The sequence below is a fragment of the Crocodylus siamensis genome, chromosome 3, assembly GCF_052110815.1.
Source record: "Crocodylus siamensis isolate JL-2025a chromosome 3, ASM5211081v1, whole genome shotgun sequence".
NCBI lineage: Eukaryota > Metazoa > Chordata > Crocodylia > Crocodylidae > Crocodylus > Crocodylus siamensis.
In genome coordinates, this window is record NC_143397.1 from 134,193,784 (window position 1) to 134,214,226 (window position 20,443).

General features: G+C 41.1%; 1 long non-coding RNA gene across 1 annotated transcript in view; it reads left to right on the top strand.

The window, feature by feature from the left end:
- The first annotated feature begins 3,737 nt into the window (after positions 1-3,737).
- The window catches only part of LOC149868845 (uncharacterized), a 79,928-nt gene continuing 63,222 nt past the window's right edge, over positions 3,738-20,443 (top strand). The window contains exons 1-5 of the long non-coding RNA XR_016441039.1: positions 3,738-4,200; positions 4,640-4,798; positions 6,524-6,714; positions 8,878-8,980; positions 18,190-18,299. This is a non-coding gene — a long non-coding RNA (uncharacterized LOC149868845). The remainder of the gene's footprint in view (positions 4,201-4,639; positions 4,799-6,523; positions 6,715-8,877; positions 8,981-18,189; positions 18,300-20,443) is intronic.

Here is a 20,443-nt window from a genome sequence, read left to right on the forward strand (position 1 = left end):
TAACTCCCGCCCACCCCGCCAGCCGCAAAGGCTTGAGACGCCGCTTCCCCGCCCCCTTCGCAGAGGTGGAATTTAGCCACGGTGCCTAAACGCGCCGCACGCTCGGCCGCCCCCCGCCACCCCCTTCCTCACAGCTCCTCTGGTGGAGCTCTTTAGGCCCACCCCCTCCACCCGGTTCCGCGCTATACGCGCCCCGCGGCGCCTGGCCTAGCTTGGCCTGGCGTGGCCGACCGGAGAATTGCCCTCGGCCTGTGGGGAAACTTGTAGTTTCCCCCTCACCACAAAATGGCTACGGCAGAGAGGCGGGAACTACAATTCCCGGCATGCCTCGCGCGCGGTCTTCCTCTCGCCTACCCCCTCCCCTCCGCTTCCCACCGAACGCCAGAGCGCCGTCCCGCCCCCTCCGGGCGCCAAGCGACTCTTGGATTGGCTGCCGCTGGGTGTTGTCCGGGTGGGATCTCCCTTGCCCCCCCTCTCGGTCTCAGTGCTCGTTGGGAGGAGCTGTGGAGCGTTGGCCGGGGGGCTCGCGCGGGGGAGGGGCACGCGGTGCATTGGGGGGAGGTATGCATCGCATCAGGGGTTGTATGGGGCCACCAGTGCGCTGGGGAGAGGTATGCAGTGTATTTGGGGGCACCAGTGCACTGGGGAGGGCCTTCAGTGCAGTGCATTGGGGGTTGTATAGGGGCACCAGTGCACTGGGGGGAGGTATGCAGTGTATTGGGGGCACCAGTGCACTGGGTAGAGGTGTGCATCGCATCAGGGGTTGTATGGGGGCACCAGTGCGCTGGGGAGAGGTATGCAGTGTATTGGGGGCACCAGTGTGCTGGGGGGAGGTATGCAGTGCATCAGGGGTTGTATGGAGAGGAGGCATCTGTACTGTGGGGGCTGTATGAGGGGGGCACCAGTGTACTGCGGGGGGTAGGCAGTGCAGTTTCCAGGTTAGGAGTGGAGCTAGGGCTGCAGTCTGCCAGGAGGGCAGTTGCCAGAGGTGTGGCTGTGCCTGCTTGTTAGCTGCCCGGGCTGGAAAGAGGGATGAGCAGTTGGCATTGGCAGTCACTGGGGCAGGGAAGGAGTGAGCAACTTTGGGTGGGAGGACACTGATGCACGGCATTTGGAGGGGAGGCTGGTAGGAGGTGCAGAGGCAGGCACCACCCACACCCTCCACTGCCAGGCAAGGCATGTGCTCTTGGGAGAGTGGGTAGAGGTAAAAATGGGACTTTACTGAGAGGCTGCAAAAAGCAGTGGGGGAGTAGTAAGCAAGGAGGTGCAGTGGGAGACGCAGGATGAATGTGTCTGGCTTAAGTTAGGCAGCTGCAGTCCCAAATTTCATTTATCTAAATTATACTGTGGGCTAAAGGGTCCTCTTGCTTTGGACTAACTAGTTGTTAGGAGCCTGCTCCTTTGCTTCCCTGTCAGTGTCACCTCAGGACAGCATGCCTGGTTTATATAAAACTTGCTCAATGCGTCTCAAAGGTATTCTAAGGTCACTCCCCCTCCCCCGCCCCCTGTAATGCCTCAAAAGCCCTGCTGCTGCACTGGATTACTCTGAAGAGCTAAAGCTTGCAGACAGCAACAGCGGGACTGGTGGGCTAACGTATCATAATCAACTCTATATATAGCTAGGGAGATTTAAAAAAAAAAAAAAAGCCGTGCTTTTTTGCTGATGCTAAGGCATGCTGCAAAAAAGAGGATTGGCTCACTGTTAGAATCTGAAATGTTTGATTGAGTTAAAACAGTTTGCAGGACTGAAGCAAACACACTGTTTAGTAAATACAGAACATTTACTGTAGCTTATTGGATGGATGTTTTAATCTTTGGAGAGAGAGAGGTCATTGGCCGTGTTAGTCTGCAGTTTGGCAGAAAGCAGGGTAGAGTTGCATCTTAATGCCTAACTAATTAATAATGCAGTACATCTATGATTTAATGGTTTTCAACCTTTTTTTTCATTTGCAGACCCCTAAAAAATTTCAAATGGAGGTGCAGACCCTTTTGTATTGTAAGTGTGGGTATTCACATACTTGTGATTGATTGTAGTCATCTTTTGCAGACCCCTCAGACAGTCTACAGACACCCCAGGGGTCCATGGACCACAGGTTGAAAACCACCGAGTTGGGTTATAGGGTGCAAATTTACCTTGCCTTTTTTGCTATTCATCCTACCTCCTTTTTCCTGTTCATCTCTTCAGTCTCATCTGTTCTACAACTGAATTTTACTAGAATGTTTTCTGTCTTTGTTTATATAAAAACAGCTGATAAACAATAACAGCAAGAGTGGTCCCTGATGTCTAAAACCTAAGACACCAAATTTTTAAAGTGAATATTAGGGAATCCTGAGTCCTTGGAGGGCCCTGGGCAGCTTTTCTAGTTTTGTACTTAAACCACTAGACAGTTTTACTCTCCATACAATTGTATAAAAGGATCTAAAGACTCTTTAGCCTGGAAAAGCACAGGCTCAGGGGTGATCTGATGGCCACCTGTAAGTTTATCAGGGGTGAACACCAGGATCTGGGGGAATGTCTGTTCACCAGAGCGCCCCAAGGGGTGACGAGGTGGAACGGTCACAAACTCCTGCAAGACCGTTTCAGGCTGGACATAAGGAAGAATTTCTTTACTGTCTGAGCCCCCAAGGTCTGGAACAGTCTGCCAGCAGAGGTGGTTCAAGCACCTACAGTGAACACCTTCAAGAGTAAATTGGATGCTTATCTTGCTGGGATCCTATGACCCCAGCTGACTTTCTGCCCTTTGGGCAGGGGGCTGGACTCGATGATCTCCCGAGGTCCCTTCCAGCCCTAATGTCTATGAAAAAAATCTAACTAAATAATATGTCATTGTAATAGCATGTGCATTTATAACATCTTTGCTGCTCTCACCACACTGCCCAAATATTAATTTAGTGTCATATTATTGCTCTGAGGTAATATGATCCCTAACTTAGGGATTTCAGTACAAAGGGGTGATGGGTGACTTTGAGCAAAGTCATGCAGGAAGGCTGTGGGAGATCCAGGAATAGAACCTGGAGCTCCTGACTCCTAGTCTTATGCTTGAACCACAAGACCATCCTTCCTCTCCTGAAGAGACAGAGAACATTATGCTCACATACTCTAGAAGTAGGGCACACACCACTTACAATATTAAATGAAGGAAATCAAGTTACTTTTTAACATCCTAACTTCAATTTTTTTCAGTTTAGTTGCTATTTATATTAGAGCTTTCCTAATGTGTCTTTAAAGATTTCAGAACTTCTTAAATGAAGTTTCCGTTTTTGATTTTGTGCGGTAGAAAGCTTGCTTATGTTTTGGAAAGTGACTACCATTGTATTTCTTTCAGACAAGCTCTGTGTAATCAGAATAATGTTTTGAAGTGTCATTTTAAACATCCTACAGTATTGAAATACACCAAGGAGAGGAGACCTGCATTTCATCCTAAATTGGAAATCTAGGCAGTTACTGGCTGATTGAATAGAATTTATTTTTTGTAAAAGGCAGAACTAGAACTTTGTTTGAATGTTTCTTCACAATGATTAAAGTAGATGCACAAGTTCTGATTTTTATCTTTTTAATAAAAGTGTGCATTCACAAATACAGGTGCTGCTGCCTCTTTCTTTGAAAGGCTCTGTTGATAACTGAGGAATTAGGTCCTCACAGGTAATGAGCTAGTAGTAGCAACTCAATGTTTGATTTTTCTATTTTTTTAACGTTTGTTTAGCACAGATGCCTAGGAGATATTTGAGAGCAAATACCTTACTATTTTATATTTTGTCTTTCTGGAGAAAAAGGCTGCACACTCCTCTGCTTCAGAAAGTGGAGCCACTCTACCCTGCCATTCATTGACTATTGGGATTCTACAACTGGATTGTTAAGAGACAGCTAGGACCCACTGTAGAATATGCATAACTTGGTGATGGATTTGGTGGCCTGCCTCTTCAGTTAAGGGCTTTAAATCCCTGTCTCTTCATCTTCTGAGGAGCACTCCAGGAAGACAAGGGGGTACAGCGAAAATTGGAAAGAAAGCTACAAAAGGAGAATACCTTCTTTAAGCTATTTGGACTACTTGTGTACCTAAACATCCTAGGTACCCTAGCTCATAAAAAGACAAAGAGCCAAATATCTGTAATAAGCATTCAAAATCTTAATTGTTCTTTGTGGAAAGGATAAATTCTTCATCAGAGGCAGGAGCCCAAGACGGGCAAGTGCAAAATGAGGTAATTGCTCCATGCCATTGTGAGAGATGGTACTTTTAGTCAAACTCCCTTCTACTTTCTGAAGAATGTGACCAAGTCAAAATGGGGATTTTTCCATGGAAACCAAAGAGCTTAAGGTGGCAAGAAGCATGGTTTCATTGTGTTGTAAAGCAACTCAAATCTAGCCTGATTACCTGTTTTGAAGCAGCTTTGGCTACTTCCTCTGTAGTGAAATAAGGTGATTCCCATATTAGACAGTTTTTCTCCTCCAGGGTGCAATTGAAATCGGGGAATTTTCACTGAAAAGGGAACTCAGTGGCACTTCTCCAGCCCTTAAGAGTTTTTGCAAATCAGTTCACATGGGCAGTCCTGGCATAGATGGAATCTGTTTCAGAGGCCCTTTGTTAAAGAACACTGTTCATAGCTGACAACTATGGGTGTGTTTCATTTTATTTTTCAGCTTGGATTACAAGTTCTGATGTGACTTCAAACTTGGAAGGCAGACATATGGGTGAAATATTTACTGATGGCCCCAGAGTTCTGGGGCAAGATTTTCAGTAAGCTAATGGATAACATCATGATGCAATTGCGGGAGAAGAACAAAGAGACTCTCCAGCCTGTAAGGAAATGCAGAGGGATGTACTACAAACCAAAGCAATTGTTTTATGGTTTTCCCACCAACAGATGAAACAGGAAATCAATGACCAGTACAGGAGAGGCAGAATGAACATGGGGTGAATTTGTGAGCTGTAATTCACTAACCTACACACAAAAGACATCATGCCAAACTACCCCAGCCATAAAAGAAACCTTGTCTTGGGGGCAAGCTGCTATTTTTCATGAACAGATGGCTGCTTTCCAGTTCGTAAAAATACTTCTGGATACCTCTCCCCAAATGTAGTGCATTTATTCCAAATTATGTCTGCTCAGCAATAGGCAAGATTGAGTTTTGCACAAGCAAGTGTTTTTATTGTACCTAAAATGATGACTGCTTTAAAACTCGATATTTGAAGCTCCTGCAGCTCTAGAAACAAGAGTTTGTATGCAATTGGGAAGAGCAGTTTTCTGCTCTCCATTGGAATATAGCAGTCAACTCGTAAGCCTGGGAGAGCCCAAGATACTAAATCTGAAAAGTGATTTTTTTTTTTTAATATGTAGCAAAGCTATTCAAGAGGTTTTAATAGCTTCCTATTTGTTCTATATAACCGCATTCATGATAACTAAGGCAATTGGATTTGCAGGTAAAGTGATCAAATATACAGTCTCAGTTTTTTTAAACTCTGAAACATTACTACAATAGATTTTCTGCTACACATATACACACAAAGTATGTAATAACATGCATTCTGCCAGCACTTGCTTGAGGTAATCAGTGTAACCCTCATGATGAGCAAAATTGCTATCTTAAATTCTGCTGATGAAATCTTAACACTACCCCTTCTACACATAATATGTTTTTGTCTTAAGTTTGAGAGGGGAGAATTTTACTGTAAAATTACAAAAGAAGCAGTCTCTTCTTTGGATCAGCAGTGGTGCCAGTGACCTCTTAATGGTCAATGTTTTGATTTGCTCTTAGCCCTCACTTGTAGTTTGTCACCTACACTCTGGGTGTGACCTGGCTGCATGTTTGGTCTTTGATGTTCCCCTGATTTGAAGAAGAATAGATACAATAGGGTTTGTGCTGACAAGTATAAAGTTGAACTGCTTTTGTAAGGTGGCAACTAATTGTTCAGACTTCTTCATAGAAAGATCCTTGATGGTACAGGACTGTGTTTGGGTTTTATGTGTATGTGAATTTGCACCAGATTAATTAAATTGCTTTAAATTCACACCATGTTTTATTTTGGTGGAAATGGCCGTGTAGATACCCTTTGCAACATAAGTGTTTTAATTTAATTTAACAAACTGGTTAAAAAAAAAGGTCCTTCTGAAATAGGCCACCTTTGTTCCAAAACAAGAGTTGCCACACAGACTTGTACTGAAATACCAAAATGTGCGAACTAAACCTGTTTAGTTATAGCTCAGATTTGTATATTTATCTATGCTGTTCATGGATTCCTGTGATCAGAGACCTGACAAAGAATGTTTTACATTTGACAGCTTGTCTAACTTTATCCCAATTAAATAGTTGGTCCAATAAAAGCCATCACCCTTAGAAATCCTTCCCTCTTGCATATATTTATCAAACCATTCAGGGGTTAACATCCCATAAATCTGTTCGGCTGCAAATGCAGGTCAAGTGAATAACTTAATTTCATACTTATAATGTTGGTAATTTGGGGAAATATATTTTACGCCTTCTTGTAACTGGACTTAAAGGTAGTGTTGTAATCTGATATTGCAGAACAAGATGAAAAGAAGACCAGTTGGTGTCCTCATATAGTGCTGTATGAAGTAGGACAAAAGCTGATAAGTTACCAACTCAACAGATGCAAGCTTTTCTGCAGAACTCATCATTACAGTATTTCCAGGCTTCCCAAGCACTACTGTATAGCATCCCCTGTGAGATGAAGGAGTATCCTTTGCAGTTTACAGGTACATTATTGAGGGACTGAGAGGTTAAAATCAGAGGGGGCTGCTAATTTTGGAGGCCAATCTGAGATGTCTAAAACCTGTTTTTTCCCCAATATTTAGCATAAAACACAATTTTCAAAGTACAGCTTACGTTGACTTCTGGTAGCAAAGTGCTTCTAGTATAGATGCAACTTATATGAGCAAAACAGTACTATGTTGGCATGAGTCATTACCCTCTCCCACAGTATAATAAGCTGTACAAGCAAAATCACCTATACTAGGGGGGGTTAGTAGCTGCCTTAATTATGACACAGTACTGTTTCTTCCTGCCCACTCTGCCTCAAGCAACTTCCAACTTCTGAAATGCACAGGGTCCTACAGATAACAGGATGTTAGTCTGAAATCAGTCAGAAGGCAGGGTAGATGTACACCTTTATAGACTAATTAAATAAGACATAAGACATAAATAAAACTAAATAAGACATATAGCCCATAAGCTTTTGTGTGGGCTAAAGATCACAAAAGCTCACAAAAGTGACTGAAGCTCACTTCATCAGATGCTGTGAAAGGACATGCAAAAAGTAGAGTATAAGGAGAGAGAAATTAGGATACAAAAGACAAAGGGGAGGGAGAGCAGGTAGTGCTAGGATAACCCAGCCCTTGAATGTACCACCCAAGGGCAGGTCCATTATGGGTCCTGAATGAGGCAGGGAGATCATGGAAAAAAGGAATATGTCATCTTGTCATTAAATACCCTTTTATAATACATACATAGAGTTGAATTAAGGATGCACAGGTGACTCTGGCATGTTTCTTTTTTCAGTGCTTAACTTACACAACCTTGAGTTTTTTTAAGTAGTGTTCTGCTTGTACCATTATATATTTTTAAAATACACATATATGGCTACATGATCTTCATGTTTGTTCTTTAGATGTAGAAAGCCAAAAATAAAATGGTTGTGGGAAAGTTCCTAAATTGCCAGTAACTAGTTAGTCATATCTCTGATTTCTGTGTAAGAACGGATGCAAGAAAATTCTGCTTCCCTCTTGTGTAAGGTTTTACAGCAGTAGACAGTTTTTCCAAGACAGCATTGTGTGCTATGCATTGACGTCCTGCCTCTAATTTCTTCTTTTACAATTAGAGAAAAGTATCTAGGGAGGATACATCAAATACAAGTAAATAACTTTTCTTTAAAAGGAGAGGAGCTCCTTTCCTGAAATAAAGAACATGTCCAAACTGCAAACTTGCTGTCAGGCAGTGGTGCCTTCAAATATATCAGATAACTCCATGTAGAATGGCCTCAAATGACACTGTGTGCAGACTGAATAGCAGTGCCAAGTGAACACAATTATGCTGCTTCCAATTTGGTAGGTAGACCATACAGGGCAGTGCACCATGTTCAAGGGCCCCATAGCTGGCATGGTAAGTTTGCAGTGTAGACATGTCCAAAGTACATTTGGAGCGGCTGCTGGTACTTCTATAAGCAGCGTGTTTTCTAGTTACCAGCCTACACATAGCCACCGTCATCCCTTTATCTAGTGCTGAAGGCAAACTTAAGAAATGTGAAGGATCATTTGTGTACAGTATGCTATAATTAATAGCTAGTATATTGGAGGCTGTGTGAAATTTTTAATAAAAGGTCATTTTTATAAATAAACATAAGCCTGTACTCTCAGATTGTGGTGGTTTTTGTTGAAAAGCAGAATGAAGCAAATGGTGGTGTTAGTCATGGTGAAGCTTGCCAGATAATTCAGTGCTTGTGACAGCAACACATTTAAGGTCTGCTTCTTCAACATGATGAAGGCCTTTGAATCCCATTAATTTCAATGGGAAGTGAGGGTACTGAACACCATACAGGACTGAGATTTTAATTGGGAATGGGTGGGTAACAAGCAGGGTTTAAAAACAAATAGTCAGAATGAACCATGTGGTTTGTTCATATGGATTTAGCTTTTGTTGTCCATAAAGTAGGATGTAAGTGCAACTTACCTGATTATAATACACAGCAGTGGCACTACTACTACATTATACTTACCAAATTCTTCAATGTGCTGGCTTTGGACAGACTAGCCACTTGTGTGCATGGTTTCTCAGCTTTCAGTTGATGTGCACTCAAAATAGTTTTCTTAGAATTTTCATCATAATTTTTGTTCAGCTCATGTTATTTCTTCTGTCATTTGAAGGCATATAAGCGCAGCTGATGCTGATGTAGTGCCTCAGCTGAGAGGCTAAGATGAGATGCCAGCTGCTGTTGAGGACAATACCTGCTGCTTTCAAGAGGTTCAGGTTAGCAATTGCAAGTTTTATGGAAAAAAAAACAAACCTAAAACAGTCAGGATTATCTTTTGAACTGCTTAACTAAAAGGAGGTGAAAATTTAACAATGGGGATATTTAGGAACATGCTTTGTTGAGCAGGGTTGACAAACAGATTATAGAATACAGCCAGAGGGAATCCACAGTAGAATAAAGCTGAAAAAAATCACTATCCAGTGTAGTAGAATACCAGGTACCAGTGAATAGCAGTGAAAGATGCATGAGAATTGAAACAGAAAAGAAAAGATGGCCTAACAAAGTGGCAGCACACCATTATAATGCTTTTACAGGATTGGGTACACTTAAAGACTTGCTTCCCTCACTGATACAGGCCTTGCTGATGATGTGCCAAGAAGGCCATGGCTCAGTAAAGGCTTACAGCCAGCTAGCTTACACAGAGTCTCTTGCTGCCCAATCCATGAACAAATCTTTGAAAGAGGTTGTTTGCTTTCTTTCAAGGGCACACAAATGGGCTCTAGTGCTTCTAGCTCCTTCCTGCCCAAAGTAACAGCAGACTCCATCCTTTCTCTGTACTTTGACCATTAGAATAGATTCCTTGCTAGCTTTTTCTCTCTGTGGCCCATGAGACTGATTCTCTGTAATTGGCTTATGAAAAAGACTGCTCAGAAGTAACTGGTTGTTTTATTAAACTCAGTAGATAACTGATCACAGTCAGAACTGTTTTTTCCAGATGACTGTAAAATGCTGATTATTCCTCATTTAAGTTTACTTGAAATACACAGCTTTGCAGGCTGTCTGCACAGGGTCCTGGTATTCTACCTCTTCCTATATTCAGTGGATCTGCATTAATACTGTGGTAGTCATAGCCATCTGCAGCTGTGGGAGCAAGGTGATGGAGATTTGCAGTATATCCACATTATTTTACAAAACAACAGGGTTCTCTGCATTGCAGATCATGGAGATTTAATCACTTGCATTATTAATTGATAAGTTAAATATTGGAATCCTCCTCCAGACAATAATTCAGTTTTGCAAAAAGCTGAAGTACCATCAATGGTGCCTGGTTTTTTGGTTGTAGCCTTGCTCCTCTACAGACCTAGGCAGGCAAGGTTCTTTGAGTAGATGTGATATCTTTTATTACTTAGACCAACTGAGTCATTGGAAAGAAGTTCTTAGCAAGATTTTGGATGCAGTCACCCTTCTTCAGGCATAGGGTGTCTCTGCTGGTCTGAGACTCCAAGACTCCCTATGCCTGAAGAAGGGTGACTGTGCCTGAAAGCTAGCTAAGAACTTTTTTTCCCAACAACTCAGTTGATCTAATAAAATACATCACATGTACTCAAAGAACCTTGCTGATCAATGGTGCTTTGTTTTGTTATTTGTCAAAACCCAGATGAAAAAGACGTTATTGACATTGTCAACTTCGGGTAACCTCAAAGAGCTATGATTATTTAGCAAAAAACATTAGATCTAGGAGAGAAGGTAGCACTAACTGCCTGTTGCTATCTTGCAAAAGGAGTAGCAAGGGAAGTGATGAATTTGAAACCTTTCATACAGTGTGATGCACTTACAGTCAGAGTTGGAAATTAGGGGCCTGTCCCCACAACAGCATTTGCTAGTTTGTAAGGGGTTAGGAATATGGTTGATAATAGTTGCATGCAATTTAACTGTACTATGATGCTTGTTTTAGCTGAAGTCTGGGTTTCACCCTTGCTGGATACCTAGACTTCGCACATAGCTCTCATCTAGTATCTAGTTTGGTACATGGTGGTTTTTTGGGGAAGATAGTTCTGGCAGCATATATGGAACTCTTTGTTCATGCCCCTTGTCTTCTTCCTTCCAGAGATTGTTTTCATTAGAGATATCCCATAGTTCCTTGCCCAACATGCTGCAAATAATAGTTTTTTGCTGCCACTTCATCCTCTACTGAGCCACTGTTAGACTGTTAACCTAGTTTTTACTAGGATGCCATGGTATAAGCAGGGTTCTGGATGCATTGCTGTGTGTGTATGATAAAGCAGGACCATCAGTGCATGTGATGTGATATTAAGTTGTGTGGATACAAATCAACCTCTTTTTTTGGGTAACTGTGTAAGATAAGAGTGCCTGCCATAAACTGGTTGTAAAAATGGTTCTAGAGCACAGAATAGTGTAATAGTTTGTAGTTTGTAATTATTTGTAAGAACAGTGCTTTACTTTGCTGCTTGAAATAGGGTAAAGAGCTCCAGTATTTTAGCCCTTACTTTCACATAAAATATTGTAGGTATCCTTGAAAAGGAACTTGTTCCTCCTCCTTAAGTTTGCTCTGCATACTTCGTCATGATTTCAGCTAATTTTTTACTGAGTGCTGTTTTATTGAGGGCTGCGTGCTGAAGTAATGTTTTTTCTTTTGAATGTAGTTACAAATAAAATTTCCCATGTTTAAGAAACATTTATGCTTATTTTTCCTATCTAGATATAATGGAGTGTAATTTAAGGCTACAGACAGGGGAGGGGGGAAATGATGCATGTAATGATTGTTTTAACATTTACAAGAAACTAATTTATTTAAATTAGATCAAGCTTTAATATTATCCTACTTTTCTACCTGATTTAACATGGGGAAAAGAGATGATGATTTTCATGGTAAAGTGTGTTAAGTATTTAATTCTTTTCTTTTCTTTTTGATCATTCTGCCATCCTACCCCAAAGCCATGCAAATATTCCTAAGTACAAATGCTTGTTGGCTTCTATTACATCTTACATTCCACTGCTCACAGTGAAAAGCTCACACCAACTCAGAAATGATAGGCTCACTTATATGGAGGATCTTGAAATTAATGCCACTGAAATTAAATGTGGGAGGAATAAGAAATGTCCAGACATGTGTTCAAGTTATTTTGTTATTTGCTTTAATTATTAAATTTAGTACATTATTCTATATGGCATCCATGTGCAGAGCTAGCCACAGAAAAAGCAAGACAAATATCTGTTTGGGCCCCTGCAGCTTTGGGGGTTGTAACCTGTAGCAGATTTCTGGGTAGCCCAGTTATTTCTACTGAGATCCCGATCACTGAGGGGAGAAGCATATCATCATAATATGGCTTTTTTTCCCCTCTAGCAAAAGGATTTGTTAGGATAAATTGCTTGCCCTGGTATTTAAATCTCTTTAATCAGACTGATTGTAAGTTGACTGTTTCTGGATGTTTGATACAAGTTTTGTAAAAATGATAGCATTTTGTTGATTACATTCCTTTGCCTACATCTAACTTCCTATCTCCTGAAAAAAAAAAGTTTGGAATACATTCTAGTTTTAATTTATGGTAGGGCTGGTATTATTTGTGAGAAATGGCCATATTTTCTCTCAAACCAGTTTCCACTAAAGTCTGTGGTAAGTCTTTCATTGCCTTCAGTAGGAGTTTGATTGTGCTCTGGCAACTGTAATCAATGATTAAATACAGGGGAAGGCCTAATTTGACCCATGTTATATTTATTACTAGTGCATGAATCTGAAAACAGAACCTGGTTCACCAGGTCCAGTTTAAGTTTGCAAGGCTGGTAGTTAGAAGAAACCCCCAACTTATTAGTAAGTTGAGGAAATTTGATATGGAAATTAATGAGACATAATAAACATGCTATTCCATAGTACTGCCTTTATAGGTTCATGTTTCAAAGTTTAAAGTACAGTTTAAAATAATAAAGGTTAATTCTATGAAGAATGTACTGCATAAATGTTCATATAATATCTGTACTGTGCAATGCTTCTCAGTTTAAAGTTTATGAGGTTTTTTCTTAAAAACTTTTTGAGGTATCAGTACTGAAAAATGAATCACTTATTAGTAGGAGGACTGACACATGATAAAATCACTATCTTGACACTTCAGTGACTCCTAATGTTGTTTTGTCAGGGATGCTGTGGGATTTTGAAGTTTCAGCAACGCACAGATGATATGGTGTTGCAATTCTGTGGGTAGCGTTTTCTTTTTTTTTCAAATAGATGAAATGCTTTATCATCACAGTATGAGAACTCGTCTTCTAGGTATGACTAACCTATGGCTAATATTAATCATCATTCAAAAGTTTTTAATTAAAGAAAAGACTTAAAACACATCTGAAATGGACGGATTCTACTCATTGAAGAAACAGAAATGAATGGAACTTTGTATGAGGACAGTCTTTAGTTTATTCAAAAACAGTCAGATACTGCTCTTGGGTTCAGTGTTTTCGCATAGCTTAAAACAGTGGGGGCAAAACCTTCTTGTCAGGCATGCCACAAAGCAGCTCAGCACCTTCCCTGAATATCGTGCCAAATCTGTTCACCAGACTGATCTGCTGCCTTTGCATTCTGCTTCCTGTCTGACCTGTCTGTGTGCTGCTTATTCCCTACCAGGTCTGTCATTTGCCGCACAGGCTGGCTGGGCCACTTGTGGCACATGTTTCACAGATTAGCTACCCTTGGCTTAGAATGTTTTTATGACAGTATGTACAGATGTTTGGGGAGGTTAGATCAAGTTAAACATGGCCTCCTGATCTAAGGTAAGTCGGGATTGGGGGGGCTATGGGGAGGGGCTTAGGGAGCAAGCAGGCACGAGGGCGGGGATTGAGGGGACAGGTAGAGTCCACGGGAGGGATCAGGGAAGGCTAGCAGAGTCCATGGGGGGTTGAGGGGCAGGCAGCATCTGCAGGAGTGATCAAAGGGGGCAACAGAGGTCCGTGCAGGGTGGTGGGTTAGGTAGGTGGGGTCCCCAGGGGGACTGGTCAGGGTAAGAAGAGTCTGCGGGAGGAATTAGAGGATTGGGTGGGGGCAAGCAGTGTTGGCAGGGCAGTTGCTGGGGTCCAGGAGCCTTTGGTGGGATCAGAGGGGGTCACAGGGTCTGCAGGGAGAGGTTTGGGGGAGTGGAGTGCTCTTTCCTCCACACCCCCAGGAACAAGGGCTAATTTTGGCTCCCTGACCTCTCCACCCCCAGGCAAACAGCTCCCCCTGGCCAACCAACTCGCCATCCCTCACACCCAGCCTGCAACCCCGACTTATTTCCTCAGCTCCCAGCACTGGTGAACACTGGTAAAACTGGCACCAGGAGCAGCTTGTTACATGGGGGTTTTGATTGGCTAGGAAGGTGTGGTGGTGGTGTCTATCTGAGGGTGGGAGGGAGGAGCCAGGGGGGTTAAAATATCTGGGTTCCAGGGGGTGGGCACAGAAAGCACAGCCCCAGGGCTAGGGCCAGCAGCTGGGCTTTCCCAGCTTCAAGGCTGTGCTGGGAACTGTACAGAAGTTTAGTTAGATCAGTCTTGGTCTAAGTTAGACTACCTTGCGGTTAACTTAGAGTGTGTTGGCCATTTTTAGACTGATCTAACTGTTCTAACTTCTGTACAGGTCGCACTTAGATTGACCTAACTAGGGATCTAAAGGCACTGATACACATGATGGACCTCTGCTCCCACTAATCTGCTGCGAGTCTGCTGAAGTGTGCTAATTAGCAAGCTCTGGCAGCCTCTGCCTCAGGTGTATTCAGCAGGGGTGATGTGTAGGGGGTGAACCCCCTGTGTGTCGCGGTGTTCCCCATACAAAAAGGCACTGCTGACACTGTAGACAGTGCCTACAGGTGGTTGCTGCTTGACACTCTGCTGCCAGCACTGCTGGTAGTGTCTGCGGGCAGTCAGCAATCCCTGCTGGCTGCCACCGGTGGCGGTGGTGGTCACCAACCCTTAGTCGGCACTTGCCACCCCCTGCTGACAGTGCTGGCAGCAGTTGCAGGAGCTCCCCTGCTTACCGCTGCCAGGCTCCTGTTGCCGCTGTACCCCCCAGCCGCTGGGGGCGCAAGTTGTTCATGGTATTCACTGTCCCTGCATTTCAAAATGGCAGCGGGGTGCTTTAACTAAAGCTTGTCACTTTAACTAAAGCTCGCCATTTTGGAGCGCAGGACACTGAATACATGTGATGCTGCTGGCATTTTAATTAGAGCCCCTCCAACTTGGAGCATGTTTATAGACACCCTAAATGTAAGGTTTGCAAATCTGGGCAAACTAAGTTAGATCTGGTGGCCATTTTCAGTGCAATCTAACCTCCCCCTAACCTCCCTGAACATCTGCATATACCCATAATAGAGCATATGATTTTCTGCAATGTTATAGGTGAAGTATAAGTAAAGGGCAATTCTGCATTGTTCATTTGATTACCCCTTGCTCAGAGCAACTGAGATATTTGACAAAAAAAAATTGGCAATAAATAATTAGCTGTTTGGCACTAAGCTAAACAGATTTATTTTAAAGAAAAACCTAGTAAATTGCAACACAAATACCCTTGCTGCATTGAGCAATTCTGTTGGCATAAACTAAACCTTTTGCCCTGATACACACTGGGATCAGCTGTCAAACTGATTAAAAAAAAACCTCGAGCTGAAGACCCCAAACTTAAAAATGCATAAAGATTATTTCCCCCGATATACAAGCCCTCCTCTTCCTCACCCTTTTCCGCCTTGATTCATAAGTGAGAAATGCCTATCTTTAACAGTCCTCCTTTTTATTGTGGTTTTCCACAGAACCCCTTACTAAGAAATTTCCCTGCTGCATACAGCTTCAGATTCTCTGAAAGCCTTCATTAATACTCTTCCTTCACTGGTTTCCCAGGACTTCCCTTCCCTGAACCAGCAAGTTGTTCAATTAGATACTTCTTTTATAAACACAGGCTCTGTTCTAGAACAAAGTTTATTCTTGGTTGTTCTTGCCTGTGATCATTTTAAGGGTGCTGTACAATATTAGCACCAGTAGGTATGCAAATACCTGCCCAGGATTTGCAAGATAAATCCAGAGATCTCAAATAGGAATCCATAGGGTCAAAAAAATTCTGACTTGTTCTGGTCTTTCTGAGTTCTTTGTAAAAGAAGAATTGCTTTGGTCCATTTCTGTAGTCTAAAAATGAGTGAAAGCTACGAGCTGGTATTTTCCAAAGGATGTCTTGAGTCTAAAAAAGTTGAGAACCTTTGTTCTATAGTGAGGTCTAAAGGTTTGTGTTTTAGTGTGGATTTCTTGCCCCCCCCCCCCCAATAAGCTCAAATGTGTTTCCAGCTATATCTGGTTTGTCCCATCTGCCCCTGGAAGCCATGATCTGGTCTCTCTGTTTCTCTCACTTATTTTATATGGACCCCATTACTAAGCTATATAAGTGAAACTGTTTTCCTACCAGAAAGAATTCAAATCACAGCTCCTCAGACATTCAAACAAAACAGGAACTGTTAAATCCACTTGGTCTGGCCCTTGTTCCATCACAGAATAAGTGTCCTGGGTATGATGCTAACTGCTCATTTTGGAGAAGGAGAAAAGAGACTGTAAGGGTAATTGCCTAACAAGAAGTCCCTGTCTCTTCTCAGATACATTATAAGGACACTTTCTGAACACAGTTGAAAAAATAAAGCACGTAAGCTTTACTGGCACTGTACTGTGGATCAGTTTATTTCACTGATTTAAAATATGATGTTTAACACTTGTAATAAAACTGTTAATGTTTATAAAGAAAACAGTTGTTCTTCTGCTTCAGATTGTTTTCTCCCTAGTTGCAAGCTGTAAGATATTCTTATTGCTGTGGCTCAATAAGGTCATTACATCATGGGCACCTTGCCAAACCAAGCTGATCTTATAAGCTGCTGCTGTCCTGGTTATTGTTGGGACTGTTTGCATGCTTTTTTAATTCAATTCTGTAGTGTCCTCATTTTCCCTTCCTGTGACCTAAGTAGGAGTTTGTTTAGCTGTGAAGTCCATTGTTGCAAATCCCGTCTGTCTGGTAGCACTTTCACAATATTCTTGTCATCTTTCTCAGAGGAGTTATAACCCAGCTACAAAAATTCACTCAAGGTTATTACACAGTAGCAAAGGGTTTTTTTTTAATTATATATAATGATGATGATGAATACATACATATTATAATTGATAATGCATTATATATGGATTACAAAAAACAGCAGTGTCAGATGGAAAATACTGTCAAATGGGCCAACCAAAGGTAGATGTGACAACGTAATATGAAGTGCATACAACTGTCAAAACAGACAAGATAACCCCACCTTGAGCAATTTTCAAGAAAAATATGCTACAGTATTTGTCGAGTTTGGATGACTGCTCCATAAACACATCATCTGCTGGCATAAAAGCATCACTTTGTATAAAGCAGTTATATAGTAAGCCCTACTCCCAAACACGGGTCTTGCAAAACACTTGGGAAATTCCAGTATTATAAGTAAGAAAAATACTGAAGTAAAGATTAATTCATATTCAAGAATAACCAAATCTACATTTAAAATATCCACATTTGCCTTCTCCTTATTGCTCTTATAGGTAATATAAGTTATAATAAGTTTCATTGGCATGTTCATAAAATATATCTGTTAATGTCAAAACAAACTTTGGCTGGGAATAGTATTAATATATTGTTTAAAAAAAATCCAGATTCAGAATCGAACGTCTGAGTTACTCATGCTAGTGCAGGGATATGTGATTTCTGCTTTGCTACTTCTTCTTTGCCAAGTTATACTTACAAATCTCTCCTTATCTTTCACTGAAGCGAATTTAATAATGAGAGCATGACAGAGAGCAGGTGACATATTAGAATTCCAAACCACTTCATAAACAATGCATGCTCAGCACTGCCTCTAGGATGGGAGACAGCAGCCAGTGTGTGATGACTGGGAAAGGGAATTTTTAACTAAAAAATCTACTCTTACAAAAAAGGACCATGAGAGCTTTACAATTTAACGTTCTTCCGAAATTACTACAAAAATGTGCGTGCACTTAGAACTTCAGCTTTCCCAAAAAATCAAGTCTGACAAAACACAACTTAAATTTTTAAGAGCTTAACCACAAGCTGCAATAAATGTATAAGCTGCAACTTGTTTACCTCAGGTGTTTTAAGTGGCTTAGCCATTCCACATTTTGATCTTATTGTTCAACATGTATCAGACTAGGTACCTGAAACCTAAAGCCTATAGCTGTAGGGCGTTATAGGCTCCATCTCCTGTAATTCCAGGATCTGACTGTAGCCTGTAAAAGCAAATCACTTTTATATTAATATCTGACAGTCTTTTAATCTACTCCATTTTCCTTGTCTAGTGAGAGTACTTTAAATTACCATGCATGCCATATGACCTATCAAACTGATGTACTGGCAATTGTTCAGGTGAACAGAGTTCTAATTTAGCGTATGTGTCTTATTTTTTTTAACTTGGACTAATCTTTGCATTGTTTTCTGCAGAACAGCGTATGAAGACTGGAATCTAACTGGCCACCAATTAGAATGCTTTCCTTAGTGATGTTAAACTAAACGTTGAACTACATGGGAGGAATCTAGCTGTGATATGAGTGGTAAGGTCTTTGCAATTGCCTTGTGACTGAACATTTTTGATACATGAAGTTGTGGCAGGAGTGGAACCACTCAATAACTGAGGGACATGTTTATGTTGCCTTGATTATTGGTATATCAGTGCTTGAATATATTGGTTTGGTTTGATTGGGGTATATTGGGGGAGAAAAACAAACAGGGAAGGGAACAAATGGCTTAAACTAAGACACGTAGAAGTGGATAACTTTTCAGGACTCTTGGCCCTGAGGATCTTGGCTTAGTGCTCTTCCAGGTCTGTAGGACTAGTTTGGGTTCGAAGGGTAAACAGAATTAGAATGGATCCTTCTTTCCAAAGATATGCAGAGGTCTTGGGGAGAACCGGAGACAGGCTCCATTTTAGGGAATGTAAAGGGGATGGGGTTTTTTCAGAGTACCATCTGAGGATGGTAGGCCTTCCAGTAAGAGAGAGGTTTGTAGATTGCAATTTGAAATTACATTTCCCTTATTTTCTATTGTTAAAATAAATGTTTTCGCTCGGTCTGAGCCTTCAAGAGGCCGAGAAGCGATTTTTTTTAGAATTTGTTTTAGAATTTTTTTCATCCTGAATTGAAATGGAAAACCCAAACCTTCACATTTTATGTTGAGCTACATTTCTGTAATAAGTCATTTTGGAAACCCTGAAAAGATCCTGCAGGAGGAATGTTTCACTCTCTCCAAAATGAAATATGGTCCCCAACAGCTCACTTAGCTGCCCAAGTTGGGGCTATTTTGCAGTGAATAATTCTGCTTTGATAGATCATATACACTGGAGCTAAGGGAAACCAGAAGACCTGAATTCTGTTTTTTTCAGCATCTGGGAAACAGTTATTTGATGAAAAGTCATTGTTCTGACATATTGTTCTCAGTCAGCTCTATTGTAAACCACTACTGACATATTCAAGAGGGGAGGAACTGCAGGTACATGAGCCCAGTTACAATGGGTGATACACAAGGTATTGTAGCTCAGGAGCCTAACATTGAAGAATTTGAGAAATTTCATCTCAGGAGAAGTAACGGCATGAGACATGACTCCTGAAGGGGTGCATTCAGAGAGAGAATACACAACTGTGGCTTGCCCTGTAACTGTGACTGAGGCATTTTGCGTTTATTAAATAACATGCAACATGCATCTAAAGTCAGTAGACTTTCTTTGTCTCTTTTTCATGTATATACGTGTCTCTGGAAGGATACATGCCTTTATTTCTAAGCATTTCTAATTGATTTCCAATGCATAATTCAGTGTTATGGCATGCACAAGCAGATGGGGAATGTTAGAAATTAGTAAAGGAGATTCCATAATTTTTTATTTGTTGTATAAAGAAGCATTCTTTTTCTAATAGTTTGTTGATGAAAAGTCATGGTTCAGAGAAGGATGCAGAGGTTCGTATTACAAAACATCTCCTTTTTGTTGCCCGGTGTAAACAAATATGAAGGAGCTAATTTTACTGCAGGAAAGAAACAATCTTAATTTCCTAAACCTGCCTTAAATTTGTTCCTTTCACCCCCAAATGTTGACATCTGTATCCTGCAGTGTTTACTCACAAGCAAACTTCCAAATGGTCAGTGATCCCTAAAGATGTAAGAAATATGAGATAGGTTGAAATCAGGACTTGCCATCAAAAAATGCATACTTTGATTAAGGATACAAAAGGCCAATATGATATTATGATGGCACTTCAGATTATTTAAAAGGAAAGGTTTCTGTTTTTTTTCAAATTATGCGTTCATGTCATATTTTTGTCATAGTGTGAGATTTGATAATATCATTGAACAGTTGTTTTCAAACTATTGCATAGAAATTTCTTATGTGCATGCACAATTGAAACAGAGACAAGGACATTGCCTTAGAAAATTTCAAGTGGATATGCATCCATCTGTAATTAGAGCTCCTTTTTGTGCACAAGTCTTGTTGACTAGGAACAAAAATCCTTTAAAGCAATACCAGTAAAAAGATTGCTTTTCCTGATGTAGTTTATTTCAGTCTGGAAACAGGTATAACCTATTTTGGCAGAAAGCACTCTTCTTTTTGCCACTAAATGCTAAACGTAGTCTAGGAGGGTTTGTCAGTGAGGCTATACTATAGAAAAACTCTTCCTGTATAGGTTAGGCCTAAGTTCTTTTAGAGCAG